This window comes from Silene latifolia, chromosome 10 (genome assembly GCF_048544455.1).
Source record: "Silene latifolia isolate original U9 population chromosome 10, ASM4854445v1, whole genome shotgun sequence".
NCBI classification, from domain to species: domain Eukaryota; kingdom Viridiplantae; phylum Streptophyta; class Magnoliopsida; order Caryophyllales; family Caryophyllaceae; genus Silene; species Silene latifolia.
In genome coordinates, this window is record NC_133535.1 from 43,013,931 (window position 1) to 43,035,943 (window position 22,013).

Consider the following 22,013-nt stretch of genomic DNA (forward strand, 5'->3'; position numbering starts at 1 on the left):
GGACTTTTACTGTATTTTTTTTTACGTTTTTCATTTTTATTGCTTTTCATTCACATGTTAGTAATTGCATCATATTCCGCCTAAAACCAAACCACCTACTACTAAAATGCATGAAAATTGACTCATATAGGTTGTATGTTAGTTTTCATGGACATGCAGATGTCACAGTCTTTAAGCCATCACCTTAGTTTAAATCATTCTCGCATGCTAGATTATAGTTCACTTAAAATGAATTAAAAAGTTGATGGGATCTTCCTCTAAAACGGAAATTGAGATTAGTCTTTATAAGGGCAAACATCTATGAATCCCTTCTTCGTCGGTAGGCCTAATATGACCCCTTCTACGTTGGGTAAGTAGTTGTGTTGACTTAGTTTACCTCAACATTGTAGTCCGAAGAGTTTCTCGTGATTATGATGGACTAAAGATAGTATTTACAGAAATTTATCGACCAAGAATTCTAACGGTAGAATTAGCTAACAGGTTAGCTTATCAATTTACAGAGAATTGAGTCTTGGGGTCATTTATATAATTCTTGAGGGAGGTCAATTGTATAAATGTTTTTGAGTCTTCGCGTTATGACATTAGTTCATTAGACTTAAAATAAAAACGATGCATGCTTATTATTTTATTCTTCTTTCGCAGTGTAGAACACGCTTATTATCAATAATACTGTTACAACAAATGGCTGGAAATAACGCAATCCCAATGCCTAGTGCCACACTAGATCGTTCGTCCTGGCTTAAAATGTTCATGGACCAAATGAATCAGTCCACTCGACTGAAGAATGATAGGTCCAATTTTGCGGACTAGGAGGCGGCACTACGGAATGCTGCTACTGCTGACGGTAAGCTCAGGTATTTAACTGAGCCAATACCGGTCAACCCAGGCCCAAATGCAGGAATCAACGAGTCACTTGCTCTGATACCAACTGTGAACCCCCGCGTTAAAGCGGAAAGTATAAGTTATAAATTCAAGCGGAAATTAGAAAATTTTCAAAACTTTTAAAATTTAAAGCGCGGGTTCATTAAAACATAAAACACCAATACAGACTGCGGAAATAAAATTTAATTATACAATCGTGATAGTCAAGGTGAGGGAAAATATATTCCTCGAATGACAATACAATAAAAGGTGAGTCTAAGCAATCCTAATAAACCAACTACTAGTCCAAGGTGCTCGGTAGCTCACACGTCTAAACCCCACAAATGCATCTTCACGAACCTGTCATTCATGTAAACATGAAAGCCACAGTCAGTGGGGAGTAACTCAAGGTTCTCCCAGCCACAAAATGTCAACACGAACATAACAAAGAACATGAACAAATAATCATATTAGATAAGTTATGAGTGAATCGACTTATAACTAAACATGGGATCTTACGTGTTTAAACCAACAAGGATAAAAGAAATGATGGAATAAACAAGTAAGGCATAAGCAACAATAAAATAAATGGAGAAGAAAGACAGGGAAACAGACACGACCACTTAGCCACGAGCACGTATTTCAAAAAGATATGACCAAAGTAACCATCCAAATAATGCAAGACATTTATAACTCTTAGACTATAATTTCCCCGGGTAGGACTACGATAATAATACGGTCCTAGTCTAAATCTGCAGATTCTCGGGTGTACATCCCGATTCGACGTGCGCCAGCACAGCACGCACCCAAGACTCGACTACTAAGGAGACCGAGTACCCCAATCGCCAGAACAGCACGAAAGTGGCGGAAAGACTAAGATAAGACTCACTTGCCAGAACAGCACAAGTGGCCAAAAGCCGTACTTGCCAGAACAGCACAAGTAGGCCAAAACCGTACTTGCCAGAACAGCACAAGTAGGTCAAACCCGTGCTTGCCAGAACAGCACAAGCAGGGCAAAAATGTATGTCAAGCATATATGATGGTAATATGGCATTTCTACAAGAATACGACTCATTTCAATTAATCATGTGGAATAAATTACTCGTATTTGAAATATGATAAATAAATGAGAATAAATGAATTAAAGCTCATATAATAGGTAAATGAAGATTTTCATATAGTTGTGACATGAATAAACAATAAGTTCCACTTTTATGATTCATGTGAGAAATATATAAATAAACGGCAATTAATGAATTTAAGATACATAAAACATGTGACGGAAATTCAAATTAATTAAACCCAAACAAAAATATTTCACGGACAAAAATTAACCCAACCGGGGCTACGGCCTAGCCACAGCCTGGCCGCACCCCCGGCACTACCCAGCCACGGCCTGCAAGGTCTGGCCGCAGCTCCTGCACAGCAATAATGACACGGCAGCAGCATTACCAAATGAAAACGCAGCAATTCCTCTTATTACAACCGTCTTAGGACAAGTTTTCTAAGCCTAAACAAGGCGGGTTTCACCCGTACAAAAGACCCAATCCAAACATGTACATATACTTGAGATGTAAGCAAAGAAAATGGTTCAATTTAGCATCAAGAAACTCGCCAAAACAGTCCGTGAAAACTGCCCAATTAAACCCATTTTCAAGGTTTCAAGAGGCTCGCTTGTGACCATCTTAAGACCAAATTTTAAGCATGAAAAGAGTGGAATATTTTAAGCATGAAAAGAGTGGAATTTCTTACATACAACCAACCTATTACATACATGGATTTACACATGAGACGGAAATTAACTAATTGGTTCAAATCATCCGCAAAATCGACTCAAAACAGTCCAAGAAAATCACCCATTCACGACCTATATACATGGTTTCTAGACAATTTGTGAAGCCGTCTTAAGACAAAATTTTAAGCATGAATTGGACAGAATTTCATACATACAATCGACCCAATTCACTCCTGTATATGTACACATGACATGAGCTATCAAATTGCCTCGAACCAACAACAAAGTCAACCTCAAATTCGAGTCCAAAACTGTCCCAGTGCAGCCCCCTTTTCACGGTTTCCACAACCATTTTTGAGACCGTCAAAATAGGCCGAAATACAAGCTGTAACAGGCCACCAAAACAGTCCCCAAAGCAGGCCAAAACCGAATACTAAAACAGGCCATGACCGACTCAAAAACTGACCACACAACACGCCAAACCAGACCACAAAGCAGGCCAAAGCAAGCCCAAAACAAGCTGCAAACGACCACCCAAAATAGGCTGCAAACACCATCAATATTAGCTGCAAACACCACAAGGACAGGTTGCTAAAACAGACCGTAACATCCCCAGTGCAGGCTGTGAGCAGCCTCCACACGACCACTACTCGACTGCCCCAGACAAATTGGGTGTTAATAAAGAATAAAGAAATAAAAAGCAAACACTTTGCTATAGGACGACTTCAAACCACCCTAACCTCACCACAAACTAACTCCCAAAAACAGTACAAAAGCAGGCCCGAAACAGACCATGTACACACGCAGAGAACAGCCGAATTTGAGACCAATTTAAGACGGATTTATGAGCTTGAAATTATGGAAAATTCCCTCTTATAAACAACCCAATTCATACATGTATATAAACTTGAGTCGGAAGCTAACAAATTGACACTATTGACGCCCAAAATTCGACCAAAACAGTCCCCAAAGCACTGTCCAAAAACGGCCACCATTACGACTACCTTAAGCAGCTCCACTGCGAGACCAACTAGAGATGGAATTTAACATACAAATGACAAACACGTAAAGAATCGAACTTTAACAAACAGGTACAAATAAAACGACGGAAATTTCGACATTTTTGTCGAGTAACCCATCACCGTTACCTCGGAAACGCTTTAAATCCTCAAGCAAACCTTCTACCAAACACGGGTCTTCGAAACCTTCATTAAAGGGCAAGAAAACGAGATAAAGAGACTAGAAAACGAATACTTTCATAAGACGACGACTTTCGAAACTACTACAAAATCAAGACTTTCTTACTTTAAAAGAACGAGGAAGGAACGAGGAAGCATGGTACAAAAATAATGGAATTTGGTCGAGAAATGGGTCGGGATCTGAGGTTGAATATATGTCGATGGAGATGGAGTTTTGAAGGTTCTGTTTGATTTTTGTTGTTGCTGTGCTTTTCGAAAAGAAGAAGAGGAAGGAGTAAGGGGGGTGGGGAACGGATGAAGCACCCAATAATAATAATAATAATAATAATAATAATAATAATAATAATAATAATAATAATAATAATAATAATAATAATAATAATAATAATAATAATATTAATTATAATAATAATAATGATTATATAAATGGGTTGAAAAAGGTAGGTATGAGATGTCGACTTGTGGTTGGTTCGGGTTAAACTTATTCAAAATTGAATTATGACGGTCTATTGCTAAACGGAAATTCGCCTTAAATCTACTATAATTTAAGACGGAGCTTTATTATTATTATCGTCGCTATTAATATTATCCGGCTAAAAATATGTTTTTTTTATATATATATAAGCTTATAAAAATATAGCTTTTGTTAAAATTAAGTATAAAATAAAATTAGTAAAATTAGATAATTTAGAAATATAAAATAAAGTAATAGAATGGTTAAATAAATTATAAATGTCAAAAATGAGAAATTCACGGGTGTTACAGGTGCGATAAAGAACGTACTCATCTTTGCAATGGAAACCAATTTGCAGAGACGCTTCATTGCCCAAGGTGCAAACAAGATTTTCACCACGCTCACTAATGAGTTCTCAAAGGCACCGAGAATCATCACATATGAGCATACCTGTCGCTTCTTTGATGCGAAACTCCAGAAGGGCCAACCGGTTAGCCCACACATTCTTCACATGATTGAGAATGTCGAGAAGCTGGAGGCACTGAATTGTAAAATCAGTGAGAGCATTGTCATTGACCGAATGCTTCATTCTCTTCACGATGGTTTTGCCCTCTTCAGGGCGAACTACTACATGAATGACTTGAAAAAGAGTCCTCATGAGCTACACGCCCTTCTCATACAGACCGAGAAGGATATGAAATTGAGTGGGAGCATGAAGCAGGATGTTCTCACAATTTACAACAAAGGTAAAGGTAAGGGCAAGGCTCATGGCGACCTAGCTGTAGGTAAGCCAAAGTTTAAGAAGCCAGGAAACGGTAAGAGTGCGCCTGGTGAGACTAGTGGCTCACAGGGCAAGACAAAGAGCAAGGGCGGTGACATAGAGTGCCACCATTATCACAAGACTGGACATTGGAGGAGGAACTCTCCCGTCTACCGTGAGGACATCAAGGCAGGCCGCGTCGTTCCTGTTGGTATGTCATCTTATATTCATATGATTGAGATTAACCATGCAAGTTTCGGAACTTGGGTACTAGATACTGGTTGTGGTTCTCATCTCAGTAATCATTTGCGGGGCCTAAAGAACATCATACCTCTCGAAAAAGGTGATGTGGACTGCGAGTCGGGAATGGAGCACGAGTAGTCTGCTGCCTCGAAGGGAACATATGTAATCCAACTCCCTAGTGGTTTTGAGTTATCTTTAAATAACAGTTACTATGTACCCAGTTTATCTAAGAACATTATTTCTGTTTCCGTACTAGCTAAAGACGGTTTTGCATTTTCAATAAAGGATAATAGTTGTATTTTCTCTTTTAATGAAATGATTTATGGCAAAGCAGTTTCCATGAATGGAATTTATATCTTAGATCAAACCACGGAAGTATTACACATGAATAATAAGAAATTAAAGGTTGGTGACCAAGATCAAACCTATCTATGGCATTGTCACGTGTGAATCATGTCTCATTGGCAAGATGACTCGAATTTCCTTCAAAGATGTTGGAATGCGCGCTAGTGACCTATTAGGACTCATACATACGGACGTATGTGGACCTATGTCAATTACCGCTAGAGATGGCTATAGATATTTTATCACTTTCACGGACGACTTGAGTAGATACGGATATGTCTACTTAATGAAGCATAAAAGTGAGTCTTTTGAGAAATTCAAGGAATACCAGAATAGGGTACGGAACCAACTGGGTAGAAAGATTAAAGCACTCCGTTCAGATCGGGGTGGCGAATATCTTTCAAATGAGTTTGATCAACACCTGAAAGACTGTGGAATCGCTCTATAGTTAACTCCACCTGGAACACCTCAATTAAATGGTGTGTCCGAACGGAGAAATCGAACCTTACTTGATATGGTTCGATCCATGATGAGTCACACAGTAGTGCCTGAATCATTATGGGGTTATGCTCTTTTGTCAGCCGCTCTTATACTTAACCGAAGTCCGTCTAAAGTCAAGCGACAAGACTCCATATGAAATATGGAAGGGAACAGTACCTAACTTATCCTTTATTCGGGTTTGGGGCTGCGAGGCTTATGTCAAGTGGAGACACGAGGATAAGCTCGGCCCGCGATCGGTCAAGACATACTTTATAGGTTATCCAAAAGGAACATTTGGTCATTACTTCTATTCGCCAACCGAACATCGAGTTTTTTTTTGCGGCTAGTGCGACGTTCTTAGAGAAAGAATTTCTCGAGAACAAGTCGAGTAATAGAACCTTCGAGCTGTCGGAGATTCCAGAACCAACAACCGAGGAACAGATGGAGGAAGCTGTACCTCCAACTGATGATACGGTTAATATTCCTGAGGAACCTAGGAGGTCGGGTAGAGACTCTCATCCTCCGGACAGATACATTGGTATGGTCGAGGAGAATGATGTTTTACTTCCAGAAAGTAATGAACCCGCAACCTATAAAGGTGCTATGGCCTGTTCCGACTCAAAGTTATGGCTCGAAGCTATGCAATCCGAGATGGACTCCATGTATGAGAATAACGTATGGAATCTAGTTGATTGACCTAATAAGGTAAAACCTCTACAGTGCAAATGGCTTTACAAAATAAAGCGTTCTATAGACGCGCAACCAGATATCTATAAGGCACGACTTGTGGCAAAAGGTTTCACTCAAGTGCAAGGGCTGCATTATGATGAGATTTTTGCACCTGTAGTCATGCTACGTTCCATTCGGATAATCTTAGCGATTGCCGCATTTCATGATTATGAGATTTGGCAAATGGATGTAAAAACCGCTTTCTTAAACGGTTATTTGGAGGAAGAGTTGTACATGGTGCAACCCGAAGGTTTCATAGATCCTAAACATCCTAAGAAAGTATGCAAGCTTAAGCATTCCATTTATGGACTTAAGCAAGCTTCTCGGAGTTGGAATCATCGTTTCGACCAAGTGATAAAAGAGTATGGCTTCACTTGATCGGTCGAGGAACCATGCTTATATATCAAGTCGAGTGGGAGCAAGATTGTATTCTTGATATTGTATGTCGATGACATACTCTTGATTGGGAATGACATTCCTCTCCTATCTTCGGTTAAAAAATGGTTGAAGAACCATTTCCAGATGAAAGATCTGGGTGAGGCACAGCGTATTAAAATCCGTATCTACGAGAGATAGATCACGACGGACGTTATCACTTAGTCAGGAGTCTTATTTGGATAAGGTTCTTGAGAGGTTCAGCATGACCAACTCCAAGAAGGGGAACCTTCCTATGACGACTGGGATGCAGTTGAGCAAGTCTCAGTCACCCACGACGCCTGAAGGGATTGAGCGCATGAGTCATGTTCCTTATGCATCTGCAATAGGATCGATCATGTATGCCATGATATGCACACGTCCAGACGTGGCATATGCATTGAGTATGACGAGTCGATACCAAAAGACTCCAGGTGAAACACACTGGATAGCAGTAAAAAATATCCTCAAGTACCTACGGAGGACTAAGGATTGGGTATTGACTTATGGAGGCGATACTAAGCTATGCGCAACCGGTTACGCAGATGCTAGCTTCCAAACGGATCGAGATGATTCAAAATCTCAGTCCGGGTTCGTCTTCACTCTTAATGGTGCTGCGGTCAGCTAGAAGAGTTCCAAACAGAGTGTTGTAGTAGATTCTCTACTGAATCCGAGTACTATGCCGCTTCGGAGGCAGCAAAGGAAGCGATATGGATGCGTCAATTCTTACAAGGGCTTTCGGTAGTTCCTATTTCGAATGACCCGATCACCATCTATTGTGACAATAGAGGTGCCATCTTCCAGGCTAAGGAGCCAAAGTCTAGCAACAAATCTAGACATGTACTTCGGAAAGCTCACCTGATTCGTGATTACGTGGAGCAAGAAGAGATAGTGATTGACAAGATTGTGATGGATGATAACATCGCGGATCCTCTCACCAAACCGTTGAATTATGATAAGCATGTAGGGCATGTTAATTCCATGGGAATTAAACATGTTCCAGAGTTGTAGTACTTGATTATGGATTTGATACATTATCTTTTTCATATATTATTTATAACTTCATCGTTTTAATATATAATATTTTGTTTTCATGTGGATTGTACTGACAACATTGAACGCCACAAAGTGAACTGAATTACATTATATTTGTTTTGGTCCGTAATCGCCAATGTGAGCTGATAACTCCGGCTATTATATTGTGCAGTCGATTGATGGTGGGTTCAACGAGCCATAAGTCAAACGGTTGACTGATCGATCAAGATACGAGATTATGACGATACCTCGTAGGACAACTTTTTGTGACAACGTAATGGAGTCCTAAATGTTTAATAACATTCGGTGCCAGGTCGTGGATAGGACATCCATTGTGTTCCTAGAGTCGATTCTTTTGACTATCAACTGTCTCTTGAGATTAAGGCAGTTTTTGGGTGACTTTGGTTTCTTTCTCACGGTCTCACCGTAATCGGGCTAAGTAGATTTTTTCTCGGTCATTTCATACGTGCTTACATCTGCAGGATTCGAGTTGAGGAAAATATCCAACCTTTATCAGTTATAGTTATTTCTCAGGGCCACTCGAGGAGTTGTAACTGAAATGCATGGCCATGCTCGAATGTTGATTCGTTTATCAGTTAAGTTACTCTCTAGTCGGGGAAACCACTCTTGATATTGATCGCTTGTAAAATACGACCTTTGTGAATTCGGATTTGCAAATTGTTTTACATTGAGTGGGAGAAATTTTATAGGATATGAGAATCGGTTATCGCACATACACTTGTGAGGACAAGTGGGAGTTTGTTGGAGCTTGTGTCCTCCATAAATTAGTGTGATAACATTTGTAAATCTCTTACAGGTTCACAAGGGTATACTTCGTATATTTAATCAGTTGATTAACGTTTACCTAATAACGGTTGGCTTGCTTGAAAGTTTGACGTTATTATCATACAGATGGAGGTGATCAACTGGTCCCTAAAGGTCACACCTATAGGATGTGTTTGAGAAATGTGGTTATAGAAATATAATCATATTGATGCCCAAAATGACTAAAAAGTTAGTCAATATGTTGATGAGATAATTATTTAATAAAATTAAATAATATTAAGTTGAGACAATTAATCATCAATTAAGTAAATTAAATATAATAAGTTATATTTAATTAAATATATATAATGTTATCTTGGACGAATTAATCTGTTAATTCGTAATTAAATATAATCAGTTGTATTTAATATCAACAAGTTGAATGTGTCATAGTGGTAATAGTGAGGGTACACAAGCCAAGAGGTCATGGGTTCGATCCTCACTAGATGACAATTTAACACACTTTATATATTTTTGGAAAGACCAAAAATAAGGAGAATTTTACTCCTTATTTCGGTTAGCTTGGACGAAAATTAGGAGATTTTTATCTTTCCTAATTGACTCCAAATTTCGGTCTGTATAAAAAGAAAGGTAGAGAATTATTTCTACCCTAATGCTTTTTCTTGACCTTGCCTCCTCTTTCTCATCACAAGAACACAAAGACAATTAAATTTTATATATTTTTGGAAAGACCAAAAATAAGGAGAATTTTACTCCTTATTTCGGTTAGCTTGGACGAAAATTAGGAGATTTTTATCTTTCCTAATTGACTCCAAATTTCGGTCTGTATAAAAAGAAAGGTAGAGAATTATTTCTACCCTAATGCTTTTTCTTGACCTTGCCTCCTCTTTCTCATCACAAGAACACAAAGACAATTAAATTTTACAGAAAATTTTAGATTGATTTCTAGCATAATCAAAGGGCATATCTCAGATCGTCTTGGGTGCAACTAATAGGCGAATATCAATTTTGATATTGTTCTTAGGCCATATTTGCTAGGACCGAACGTTAATTCTAAATCTTTTTACTTATGTTTATGTATTTTATTTTATGACCTTAGATCATCTTTATTAAATCGCTATAATCCCTCTAGTTTAAGGGAAGTATACAGATTTATTTCCCACACGAGTATCATAGTTACTCGATCGAGCACCCAACAGGTCAGAAACTATTTTAAAACGCAACTCACCCTTACTCGACAGAGTAAGGCCTACTCGATAGAGTACCCAGAGACTTATAAATACGGAGTATTACAGTCTTCCCTCCTTAAAAAGAACTTCGTCCCCGAAGTTCAAACCACAACAAAACAAAGACTCACACTACGCACTCCCGACTCAACAACCAAAACAAAACTCAACATAAAACATGTTACTAACTCAAACTCAGCCGGACTCAAACGACAACGCCCATACCGACACAACATAAAAAGGGTATAAAGCTCTTAAAAACTCTTTGCGATCATCTCCTACCCTCCTAAAAGAAACAAGGTTACGTCCTCGTAACCAAACATACCTGATCAAAAAGGAAAGGGTAGCGCTCTCTCATGGCATCCTCTGCCTCCCATGTAGCTTCCTCAGTCTCGTGGTTAGACCAAAGGATCTTAAGCAAAACTGTCTCACCACTCATAGTCTTCCTAACCTTCCGGTCAAGAATCTGCTTAGGTACCTCAAGATATGATAAAGACTCATCTAGCTCTAAGTTCTCTGCCTCTAACACATGTGACGGGTCACTCACATACTTCCGCAGCTGCGATACATGAAACACATTATGCACTCTCTCTAACGCAGCAGGTAAAGCCAGACGATAAGCAACTTCCCCAACTCGCTCTAAGATCTCATAGGGCCCGATGAACTTCTGACTCAGCTTGCCTTTCTTCCCAAATCTCATAACCCCACACATAGGAGACACTTTCAGAAGAACCTTATCCCCAACCTGAAATTCTATATCCCGGCGATGTAGATCTGCATAACTCTTTTTCCTATCCTGAGCTGCTCTCATCCGTTCCCTGTTCATCTTAATCTGTTCAACCATCTCATGTACCATCTCTGGTCCTAGAACCACTGCCTCAGCACTGTCGTCCCAACAAATCGGACTCCTGCATCTCCTCCCATATAAAGCCTCGAACGGTGCCATGCCAATACTAGTGTGATAGCTGTTGTTGTAAGAAAACTCTATCAAATCCAACCTCTGTTCCCAGCTACCACCAAAGTCCATCACACAAGCTCGTAACATATCCTCAAGAGTTTTGATTGTTCTTTCCGTCTGACCGTCTGTCGCAGGATGAAAAGCTGTACTCATCTTCAAAGTTGTTCCCAAAGATTCCTGCAACTCTTTCCAAAATCTTGAGATAAATCTCGCATCTCTGTCAGACACTATGTCCTTAGGGACTCCATGTAACTTAAGCACATTCTTCCTGTAGGCCATAGCTAATTGTGCTTTAGTCCATGTATCTTTCATTGGAACAAAGTGAGCTGACTTGGTCAGTCGATCCACTATTACCCATATCATGTTGTTACCCTATTGACTCTTTGGCAAACCCACGATAAAATCCATAGAAACGGATTCCTACTTCCACTCAGGTACCTCTAAAGACTGAATCTTACCTTGTGGTCGTCGCTGTTTCCCTTTAACTCTCTGGCATGTCAAACAACGGGCCACAAACTCTGCTGTTTCTTTTTTCATCCCAGGCCACCAAAACGTGTTCTTCAAATCCTTGTATAGCTTGTCCCCACCTGGATGTACTGAATATGGTGTACAATGTGCCTCTGTCATGATTGTCTTTTTCAGCTCCTCATCATTAGGGACACACCACCTACCATCGAATCTCAAACTACCATCTGTATGAATAGAAAATCGGGACACTGTCCTTTTCTCTACTCCAGCTCTCTACTCAACCATCTTAGGATCTGAAGCCTGTTTACCTCGAATATCATCATAAAGATCAGGATAAACTGTCAAATCTCCCACGACATCCCCTCTCTGCATCATATGTATCCCAAACTTCCCCACCTCATCTCTCAACCTCATCAAAGATAGAGCTGTACACAGGGAATGTACACTCTTCCTACTCAAAGCATCTGCAACAACATTGGCTTTCCCTTTATGGTAGATAATATCCATGTCATAATCGCCAATCAGCTCCATCCACCTCCTATGTCTCATGTTCAACTCCTTTTGAGTGAAGATGTACTTGAGACTCTTGTGATCCGAAAATACCTTAAAGGTCGCCCCATAAAGGTAATGTCTCCAAATCTTGAGAGCAAACACCACTGCGCCCAACTCTAGATCATGTGTAGAATAATTCTCCTCGTACGGCTTCAATTGCCTAGAAGCATAGGCAATCACCTTACCGTTCTGCATCAACACACATCCTAACCCATTCTTTGAGGCATCTGTATAAACCTCAAAGTTCTCAATCCCTTCAGGCAATGCTAAGATATGAGCTGTGGTCAAACGCTCCTTTAATGTTTGGAACGTCTCATCCCAACGAAACCTGTTCTCTTTCCTCATCAAAGCTGTCATAGGTCTAGCTATCTTGGAGAAATCTTTCACGAACCGTCTGTAGTATCCAGCTAAACCCAAGAAACTCCTAATCTCAGCAACATTCTTTGGTGCTTCCCACTTTGTCACTGCCTCAATGTTTGCCGGATCCACAGCTATCCCATCCTTAGAGATCACATGCCCCAGAAAAGCAACTCTCTCTAACCAGAACTCACACTTGGATAGCTTAGCATATAACTCATGCTCCCTCAAGGTCTGCAACACAATCCTCAAATGCTCCTCATGCTCCTCCTTAGTCTTGGAATAGACTAAGATGTCATCAATAAACACCACCACAAACTTGTCCAAAAACTGTCTGAAGATTCTGTTCATCAAATCCATAAACACAGCCGGTGCATTAGATAACCCAAACGACATCACTACATACTCATAATGGCCATACCTCGACGTGAAAGCTGTATTTGGTATGTCCATCTCTCTAATCTTCACCTGATGGTACCCCGACCTCAAATCAATCTTGGAGAAGACTGATGCACCACTCAACTGATCAAACAGGTCATCTATCCTTTGCAAAGGATACTTGTTCTTCACTGTCACTCGGTTCAGCTCTCTGTAGTCTATGCACAACCTCAAACTCCCATCTTTCTTCTTCACAAAAAGAACTGGTGCTCCCCACGGCGATACACTAGGTCTAATGTATCCCTTCTCTATCAGATCATCTAACTGTTTCCGGAGCTCCTCCATCTCTTTAAGACCCATCCGGTACGGTGCCTTAGAGATTGGCCCCGTCCCCGGTTTCAAATCAACGGTGAAATCTATCTCCCTCTTCGGTGGCAACCCCGGAATCTCCTCTGGAAAAACATCTGCAAACTCTCCCACCACCGGTATCTGGTCAACCGTCGGACTCTCTATCCGGTCATCTCTCACATGACACAAGATCAAAGGACATCCCTTCCTCAGATAAGACTTCAAAGTGACAGCTGCAATCAACTTAACTTTGGGTTTGACCATAAACCCACGATAAGACACACTAAGACCCTTAGGCCCTCTCAAAGACACTTTATTTTGATGACAGTCTATCTTAGCTTTATACTTTCCCAGCCAATCCATCCCGACTATCATCTCAAAACCGTTAAAAGGAAACTCTAGCAAGTCTACAGGTAGATCAACCTGCCCAACTATCATAGACACATCTCTAAACAACCTCCCACATGATACAGACTCTCCCGAAGGTATAAAAACTTTCTCACTCACAAACTCATATACTCTCAAACCCAACCTTTTAACATGACTCGAAGATACAAACGACTGAGAAGCCCCCGAATCAAACAAAACAAAGGTATGAATACCGTTAATAAGAAAAGTACCAGTGATAACATGGGCATCCTCCTCACCGCTTTCTTGTCCATCATGAACAACTTTCCATCGGTCTTCTCGTCCACCTCCCCCCGACAAGATCTTGGTGATGTGGTCGGCTTAGCACCCGACCCCTGATTGTTGTTGTTGTTCGTAGCTGGTTTCTTATAAGAATTACCGCCATTGCGGTTACCTCCACCCTGATAGCTCTGACTTCCTCGGTTAGACCATGACCCAGACGGTCTATTGCTCGCATAACTCTGAGCAGGTCCCGAGAATAGCTCCCCGAGCCGATCCCGAAAAGCTCCGGGCATACTCGTGCACTCGTGTCTCTTGTGGCCCACACCGCCACACCAAAGCAAGTCATACCCCAACTACCACTCAAGCTACTCACACGGCCACGCCCGAAGGAAGCCCCAAGACTAAACCCGACCCGAAGAAAACCCTCTAGCTTGATTGTGGTTGCCTTTCTTGTGACTAGACTGGCCTCCACCCTCACTCTCGGCCTTTCTTTTCTCACTCACTCTCTCCGAGCCATCTCAACCACCTCTCGGCTCTCCCGGCTCTCTCATAAGCTTCCTTAACATCGGTAAGGACTCCCACGGGTAACTTATCCATAATCTTGGGTGTCAACCCTCTCTCAAACCTCGGCGCAGGTTCTCCTCACTTAAACCCATATCCTCGATACCTAGACTTCTCATTAAACTCGCTTGTAATACTCAAAGAATCGACATATCAGATGTCATCTTAAACCCAACGAACTCCTCTCTCAGCTTACTCCTCACATGTTCCGGTACAAACTCCTTCCTCATAGCCCTCCGAAACTCTTCCCAAGGTATATCAGGTAAGCCCTGGTTCACATACATCTCCCTAGCACCCACCTACACCTTATCCCACCACTTGCCAGCTGCGTCCCTCAGGTAGAACGCAGCTTATTCTACTCTCATCTCATCAGGACAATGAACCAGGTCCAGAATATTCTCCATCTCACGATGCCAGTTGTCAAGAAGGTTTGGTTCCCCGGTTCCCGTGTACTCTTTTGGGTTAAACCTCGCTATATAGAGACTGATCTTAGAGTGATCAACCTCCTTATCCTTATTCACTTTCTTTAAAGCCTCAGTGAGAGCATCTTGGTGCTCCAACATCTTAACAACATCATCTATGTTCATGGTCTCAGCTCTTGCATAGTACGCGTTTCTCTTGGGCGGCATCTTGAAACTATATAAGAAAGGGTAGACATAAACATACGCACTAGAACCTCAAAACACGAAAACAGGCTGCCCAGAACACACTCGATCGAGTGCCCAAACCTACTCGATCGAGTAAGAGGCTACTCGATCGAGTGCCCAACATACTCGATCGAGTAAGAGGCTACTCGATCGAGTGCCCAACATACTCGATCGAGTGCCTCGACTCCAGAACCTAAACAGACCTTCTGACCTCTAACATACTCGACCGAGTAGCCCGGCTACTCGATCGAGTGACCCCCCTACTCGATCGAGTGCCCGAGGTACTTGATCAAGTGCCCAAAAACACGATTATGGATTCAAAATCGTCAAATACCCACTCGATCGAGTTAAACCCACTCGACCGAGTATCACACCTACTCGATCGAGTACCCCCCCTACTCGATCGAGTCATGCGGACTCGCATAAACTACCCGCATGTTATCTCACATCTCCCTACATACTAAGCAACATTATAAACTCAACATGTGATATAGCTAAGCATGCAATTCTACCAAGTTTTCATAAAATCAACGAAACAGTTATATCATATGATCAAATGCCACATAGTAAACATCCAACATGCTTCTTATTCCAACACAGTTCTATATGTCTCATCAATCTTTCATTCATATTCTCAACCTTCTACTCCAAGCATTCAACAATTACGACATACTTCATCACATCCACACACAAACTGACCAACAACACATACGACTTGACATATATCCCCCCATGTGACCGGTTCAAAATTGTAGGGCGATTTTGCGACTTTAGGACGTCTCCCAAGCCTTTGCATTAGCTCCTACAACCTTTACCCCGGGTTCATTTTAATTGACTCCCTATATTCATTGGGTTCATTGGTTACAGGTTTCAGGAACCTGGCTCTGATACCATTTTGTAACACCCCCATACTCCAAGTGCCTTACCAGGACCACCCAGGTATAAGGATGTTACCACCTCGGTTACCCGAGGCAATGATGATCAAATAAACAATAAAGAAACAACGTTTAAATAGAAATATTTTAGTGAACGGTTACAACCTCAAAACCAAAACCAAAAGTACGAATACATGTTCTCAAACCGATCATTTTTCGATTTAATCGAAATGTTTATGAAAACTACTAAGCTACAATGGAAGACTTCTATCATCAGACCGTGGCACATCCCAGCTATCCCCGTACTCAACTCATACCGCTCAATATCTCTCACCATCCCCGAATGGATCACCGCAGTTTTAGAAACAATAAACCGGGTCGCTCTTTTTACACAATTTATATGATCAACAAGACAAAGAAACAACACAGCTCAAACACTCACACACAATCACCCACTCCAATCAACTCCGTCTCCGATCGTCCACTGGACCCGACCGCCAGCCCGGGGGGACCGCAATGCCGTTCCCACCTAAGCCCCGCTCATCATACCGAGCGATAACCCTGTCCCATTAATGTGCACATCCCCTCCCGTGGCGGGTTCCACGGAGGGCGAAACTAGGGCATGAAGCCACTCCCGCAAGTGACTCCACTCAGCCGAGAACGCATCTCGAGAACCAGAGACAAACAATCACATCCATCAACAACAATCAATCGACAACCGTCACGAAACCAATCAACAAGCACTAATTGCAGCACAATCACCACACATTATGTAACTAATACTGAGTAGGGAAACCCTACCTGGAAAGCACAACAATCAGACGATCTCACAGCTGATATCAAAAAGCTTCCTCTACGAATCCTCCTCCTAACATACAAACATATAATCACTACCACGCATAACATACTACAAAACCCCCAATTCCCAAATTAGGGTTTAACCAACTTTAAAGAAACATTATAAAAATGGTATATAGGTCTTACCCTTGACGCAAGGATCACAACGGTATAAAGAAAGGTGAAATCCGACCTTCCAAACTCCGGGATTTGCTAACAATGCGATTAAGGTGATGAACGTACTTTGCTTTCTCTCTTAACATTAATTTAGGTTTTGAAAAGTGTTTAGAACAATGACGAAAAAGATTATATACCTTAATCGCATAATTAACAAAACCCGAGAAATAACTCCCCGTAAACCGGCTACTCGATCGAGTAGCTAAGGTACTCGATCGAGTACCCCCTTACTCGATCGAGTATCATAGTTACTCGATCGAGCACCCAACAGGTCAGAAACTATTTTAAAACGCAACTCACCCTTACTCGACAGAGTAAGGCCTACTCGATAGAGTACCCAGAGACTTATAAATACGGAGTATTACACTTGGTGAATTCCCTTCCAATATTTAAGGCCGACTCAAGTAGAACACAATCGAGCTTGGTAAAGTGGTTAGTGTCTTTTCTTGCAATGATAGTATTCCCGATGACCTTGTGCCATACTCTAATGCCCGGATGGTGGACTAATAGAGCGCGACTAGCATGATAGTTCTCAAATTTCCTCTCGGAAATTGCCTCCCAAAGAGGAGCGGGGTCATACTTTTCGGGATTTTTGTAATAACTAGGTGAATCACTAAGACCCAATGTTTTACCCAATTCATCAAAGGTGATGCGCCTACTCACATTAGCAAGGTGGAACTCGATGTTTTCTCTAGTCTCTACCTTAGTAACTTTCAAAGAACTCAAGAATTCTAAGGTAAGGGAGGGGTATGTCAATTCTCTTGTAGCAAACAATTTTCCCAACCCCATGGCTTCAAAGAAGGCTTTTGTTTGTTCAAGGACACCCAATTTGTTCAAGGCATCTTCACATATGAATTTGGTGGATAGAAAGGATTTTCTAGCATACTTGGCAAATGTATCCCTATGGGAGTTAGAAATGAAAATTACCTCCGGATAGTTTGATAATTGAGCAATTTCCGGAGTTGTTGATGTTGTTGCTTCCAAGGGAGGTTGTTGTTGTTGAACTTCCAAGTTTGAACTAGCTACCACCATAGCCAATGAGGTTTTCTTTGCTTGAAGACATTTTTGTCTTGTTGAGAGTGCCTTTGCCTTAGGTGCCTTTGTTGATCCTTTTGTCCCATTGATGAAAATACCAAGAAAAGAGTGAAAATCTTCAATTTCCAAGTATACCTAAATCAATTTTAAGATAAAAGGCTTTGCCTTTATAATTCAAAAATCGACTCAAAGGTTGAAGATTTTGGTGCTTGGTTTGATTTTTGTTGGAAGAGGAGTGATTAATTGTTGTTAAAAGGAAGTTTGGATTTGATTTTGTTGAATTTGGTTGAGGAAATCTTGTTTTGGTGATGGAGAGGATGAGGGTTTTGAGTTTTGGGGTTTATGGGTAGTGTTTTGGATGAAGGAATGAAGAAATGAATGTGGGATGGGGTATTTAAAATACCCGAAAATTTCAAAAACTGCAGGGGAAGACGGGCGTCTTTCCTTCGGGACGCTCGGATTCTGCCCTTTTTTTGGTTCAGGATTCTCGCCTAAATACGGGCGTCTTTCAGCAAAGACGCTCGGATTTTTTGGTTGCAGGACGAGCGTCTTCTGCTGAAGACGGGCGGATTCTCAGACAGTGAGCTTTCTTGTTTTTCATAGCCAAAAAGATGGGCGTCTTTCCTTCGAAGACGGGCGGATATCTGAAGACGAGCGTCTTCTCTACCAGGACGCTTGGATTCTTCAACAGTCCCAAAATTTCAAATTTTCAGCTCAGATGGACGGGCGGATTTTGACAAAGACGGGTGTATTTCCTGAAGACGAGTGGATTCCCATGAAGACGCTCGGATTCTCCCTGTTTTACCCGGATTCAGTTCCATCCGTGCACTTGCATATCCCTTGTCATTTTTCATTCTTCAAGTCCCGTGTTCTTCATTGTAGGGGCACTACTAAGGCATGAATAGCCTAGGCAAATGCTATCCCCACACTAAGCTAAAGCACTACACATCAATTGAATCATTAGTCCCTCCCTCACTTCTCTCAAAAATGATAATTATCTTGATCAAAGCATAAAAATCCAAAAATGACAAAAATGCAATGTAAGAATTAAAATGCGAGTTAGGGAGTTAGAAATATTTACAAATGGTGGTTTAGGGAGGACTCCACCAAACTCTTATCCTTAGTGAGATGTCATGGGGGCATGTCCAAGGTGTTGTTGATGTTGCTCAACACCTTGAAAAAGTAGTCAAAAGCTTGTTCATTATCATGATAAAGATCTTCAATAGACCTTTGCCCTTGTTGTCCTTCATGTCGGTCTTTATCGATAGCATTACCAATATAGGGATTGAAAATCCCTTCAAACTCATCGTCCCAAAGACCACAAACTTCATCTACTTGATTACTAAAGATCTCTTGAGTTGATAGAGACAACTCTCCCACTTTCTTGTCTTGGCCAATGAGGCCATCCTCTTCATTGCTTGACTTTGGTGAGCTTTTCAAGCTCTCTTTGTTACAATTCACTTGCTCTTTGAATGGAGCATCTTAAATTTTCTTCTTCCATTGGAATTCCGACTTCTTTCTATCATCCTTCTGGCTATAATGATCAACCATAAAACATGGTTCATGCAAACGGGGAGCTCTCATGGTCTTGTCAAGATTGAAAGTTATGCTCTCATCTCCCACTTCTAGAGTGAGCTCTCCATGCTTCACATCAATCACCGCACCCGCGGTGTGTAAGAAAGGTCTTCCTAGAATGATTGGAATGTTGGAGTCTTCTCCCATGTCAACAATGACAAAGTCCACCGGGATGAAAAATTTCCCAACTCTTACGGGAACATCTTCCCATATCCCTAATGGTGTCTTCGTCGATCTATCGGCCATTTGGAGTGTGATATTGGTTCATTTAAGCTCTCCCAGCCCCAACCTTTTACTCACCGAGTACGGCATAACACTCACACTAGCCCCTAGATCACATAAGGCTTTGTTGATCGTGGTGTCGCCAATGGTACACGGTATTGAGAAGCTTCCCGGATCTTTGAGTTTTGGAGGTGAACTCCCTTGAAGTATTGCACTACTCACCTTAGTGAAGGCGATAGTCTCAAGCTTCCGGATCGACTTATTCTTTGTGAGGATGTCTTTCATGTATTTTGCATAGGCCGGCACGTGATTGATTAATTCCGTGAAAGGAATCGAGACTTCCAAATTCTTCACAATTTCCATAAATTTTCCAAGTTGGTCATCAAATTTGGGCTTGGCTTGACGACTTGGAAAAGGAAGTCTAATCTCAATGGGCTCCTTCTCCTTGACCTTGTCTTCATTTTTCTTTGAAATTTCTTCTTTTGATGGTTCTCCATCCTTGGAGTTTTGCACAATTTCTTCTTTGTCACTAGCTTCCACAACTTCATCCTCAACTTGCTTCTTCGGTGCTTCATACTTTGTACCACTCCTCAAGTGAATGGCACTAACCGTTTCATGTCTTGGGGGATTACTTTGAGGTGGTAATTGCCCCTTTTGTCTTTGTGAGCTTGAAGATGCTAGTTGAGTCAATTGGGTTTCCAACATTTTGGTGTGAGCTAGGATGTTGTTGATGGTGATTTCCTTTGCTTGACTATCTTTTTTGCATTTGAGTGAAAAACTCTTGTTGATTCTTTTGCATTTGGAGCACCGCTTTTTGAACATCAAAACCTTGGTCATTTTGTTGATTGTATGAAGTTTGATTTTGGTAACCTTGGTTTTGGTTGTAAAAGGGTCTTTGATTTTGGTTTCTCATGGGAGGTGGGGTGTATGTTGGTTGAGGGTTTTGAACATTTTGGCTTTTGTATGAGAGATTTGGATGGAATTTGGTGTTTTCATTGTAATAGTTTGAATAAGGGGTACCACTCTTGTATGCTTGGAAAGCATTCACTTGTTCATTTGTTCCCCTACATTCACTTTGGTCATGTCCCAAAGTTCCACAATTCTCACATATCCCACTTGGGATTGATGAAGATGCCGTCATGGCATTAACATAATGCTTTGGTGATTTTGAGGCTTCTTCAAGTCTAGTCATAGCTTTTTCAAACTTCAAATTGATGGTATCAATGTGAGCACTAAGTTGAGCACCCAATTGAGTAATGGAGTCCACTTCAAGCTTTCCTCCTCTAGTAGCCTTGCGAGGTCTACTATATTGTGAGTTATGGACCGCCATTTCCTCAATTTTGTTCCAAGTTTGATTGTCATCAACTTCGGTGAACATTCCATTTGATCCCATGTTGAGAATGTTCCTTGAATCTTCATAAAGACCGTTCCAAAATTGTTGTACCAAGAACCACTCGCTAAGTCCATGATGAGGACATGAGCGACAAATTCCCTTGAATCGCTCCCAAGCTTCATACAAAGATTCTTCATCTCTTTGCTTAAAGCCCGTAATATGAGCTCTTAGCATGTTGGTCTTTTCCGGTGGATAGAACTTTTTGTAGAAAGCTAGAGCCAACTTCTTCCAAGAATCAATTCCGAGAGTAGCCTTATCAAGGCCTTTCAACCATTGTTTTGCGGTGCCAATTAGAGAAAAAGGAAATAAGACCCATCGAATTTGGTCTTGAGTTACACCGGTTTCAGAAATTGCATCACAATAGTCACAAAAAGTCTCCATATGAGAACGAGGGTCTTCACTTGGCATCCCCCCAAATTGGCTTCTTTCGACTAATTGAATAAATGCGGATTTGGCAATAAAATTTCCGGTTAAGTGTTGTGGTGTGGGAGTACCATTGGGTAGGTTCTCCTCGGTGGATACGGAATGTGATGAAAACTTAGGCATTGTGGGTTGCTTTTGTGTTGGATTTTGTGTTGGGTTATCCTCACCTTCTCTTGCAAAAGGGTTAATGAACTCAATAGTATTTGGTTGAATATCTACAACCTCACCAATACCTCTCAAAGTTCTCCTAGCAAGTCTTCTATTGGTTGTCAAAGTCCTTTCAATTTCGTGATCAAAGGGTAACAAGTTA

At 41.1% G+C, this 22,013-nt stretch overlaps 1 non-coding gene across 1 annotated transcript; it reads left to right on the forward strand.

The window, feature by feature from the left end:
* Positions 1–21,347: 21,347 nt before the first annotated feature.
* LOC141610038 (small nucleolar RNA R71) lies at positions 21,348–21,454 on the forward strand. Its single transcript, XR_012527933.1, has one exon. It is a non-coding gene; the product is annotated as a small nucleolar RNA R71 (small nucleolar RNA).
* The last annotated feature ends 559 nt before the right edge of the window (positions 21,455–22,013 follow it).